General features: G+C 38.8%; 1 pseudogene; it reads right to left on the bottom strand.

The window, feature by feature from the left end:
• Nucleotides 1–370: 370 nt before the first annotated feature.
• On the bottom strand, nt 371–529 carry LOC143678621 (U2 spliceosomal RNA; annotated as a pseudogene).
• Nucleotides 530–2256: the final 1727 nt, after the last annotated feature.

The raw sequence follows: 2256 nt of genomic DNA, 5'->3' as shown, positions 1-2256 counted from the left end.
CATGAACTGAGGCAGATTCTTGGGCTAACAAGTTTGGGAGATAAAACGGGTAAGGATTCCTTTCTTTCCTAATAAATAGATCTAAGACTATTGGTTGGGATCTGATTTAGCTTTATGAATAAAATAAGAATAAGAACAATATATTTCAAAGAACATAGGTTTTGGGGTTAGAGATTCCTAGGTGAGAATCCTAGCTTACCCTCATTAACTGTGTGCCCTTGAGCCAGCTATTAAAACTTTCCTGAGTTGCAGTTTATTCATTAATAACATGGGATAAAAATATCTAACCCTACAGGGTTCTTGGAATTAATGTTAAGATAAGCACAATACCTGGCATAGTAGAAGTCAGTGGTTCTCAAAGTTCATCAGCAGCACTTGGGAGCTTACTAGAACTGCAAAATTTTTGGCTCCCCCCCCAACATCTCTGAACCTGCTAAATCAGAAATTTTGGGAATGGCCTAGAAATCTTATTTAATAAGCTTTCCAGGTGGTACTACACTTGATCTTAGCCAAAAAGCCAAGAAGCAATTATCCAGGTGATTCTGATGTTGGCTTGAATGCTACTAGAGTAGGCGTTCAATAAACGTTCACGTCAATAAAAGGATTCAAAATGTTAAGTGAAAACAAGCCGTCAGATGTCAAAATCTAGTTTCCAGAATGGAAGAGAAGAGTTGATGGGAGCAAAAAAATACCAGGTAAAAAACCCTTTTCTAATGGAGCACAGTGGGATTCTAGGCACATAGTTGGGTGTGGCTGGCACTATTGTCTGTTGAGCCCCACCCAGAATCACAGTTCCACTTATGAACACCTGGGTCCCCATGCTTGTTCTTTGGCTGAAGTTGTGTTCTCTCATAACTGATTGCCCTCAAGTGTAAGTTTCCTGGAGCCTTTCTGTTTTTGCAAGCCAAAATTATTTGGACTTGAGATTTGAAGTATCTGGAATTTAAACACGAACTTTAACAATGATTTAAGTTTATAAAGGCCCTATTCAAAATAATTCAAAATGTTTTATGCTAATAGTATAATGTAGCTTATTTCTGAAGGAGAATAATTGCTGAGTAATAATTACAAGTGGTACATATGGCCCTGTGTTTTTCTGCTTTCAATGAGGATGCTGAATATATTTGACCCTTTTTAGAGAAATGGTGACATGACCAAAATTTCAAAACCCAAACTAATGACAATTAAAATTTTTGCAGATGACCATATATTTTCAAATGTATTCATTTAGGTCTACTCACAGCAGATCTAAATAGAGGGTGAGCTTGGCATTGTCCATATGTTTTGAGGACATGGCTTTATAAATGCACAAAGTCGAGACCACTTGCTTTCACGCAACAGTGGAGACTACGGTGGGCTGGAGAAGCGCTTTGTGTTTATTATACCAAATTCCACAGCGCTTGCAAGGAGGAGGAGGATGAACACCATCTGCCCAGACGCAGTCTGAGAGAATTTCCTCCACAGTCAGCTGGGGGACCATCCACAACCTCCTGGAAAAACTCCAGCCCTGTAATTACATTCTGCCTCTCAAAATTGGACTTCATCTTTCTAATTGAATAATGCTCCATTTCATCTTGCTCATTTTAGATATTTTCTCTTCTCATTTTGAGAGTGTAAATAACAGACATCTGTCATGACTCTGAAGGGGGTAGGTGAAGCAGAGCTATTCTCAGAATTAGGTTCCACCCCCGGAGACATCTCTCAGCATGGTGGCTGAGACAGCCCACCAAGGGATCTCTCTCACCCCCTTCTCTAAACCCACAACATAGGGACCAGCTTTCCAAGTGCATGTGATTGGACCATTAACTAGCCTGGAGGGCAGCACCAACCCATGGGATTGTGCTTGTTGATTAAGAAAGAAGAAACTATTTTTGCCAGACTTTATTTTCCACTTCAATTCTGAAAGCTTATTTAGTTCTTTGGCTGCTTCAAGCAATATTTCTGAAAGAAGAAACTATTATTTAGGAAAATTGTTAGTAGATGCTCATATGCTGCCCTTGGGCATTATTCTTTCTTAGTTGATTCAAGGAGATATACACTTAGTTCTACTCACCATTCATTCAAGTAACAACCCTTGAGTACCTACTATGTCCAAGGCAAAATGGAATATGGAACTATGGATTATTTCTGCAATTTGTCTTTAAGGAACTTGGAATAAATAATAGGCTCTGTTTACTAATCTGATGACAAATCTTCTCTAAAATCACATCCTACATCATGTAAAATCCATGCAGAGATAAAAATCCTCAATCGGTT

The sequence above is a fragment of the Tamandua tetradactyla genome, chromosome 3, assembly GCF_023851605.1.
Source record: "Tamandua tetradactyla isolate mTamTet1 chromosome 3, mTamTet1.pri, whole genome shotgun sequence".
Classification (NCBI taxonomy): Eukaryota; Metazoa; Chordata; class Mammalia; order Pilosa; family Myrmecophagidae; genus Tamandua; species Tamandua tetradactyla.
Note: the sequence above shows the minus strand (reverse complement) of the source record. Positions and strands in the feature narration are given on the sequence as shown.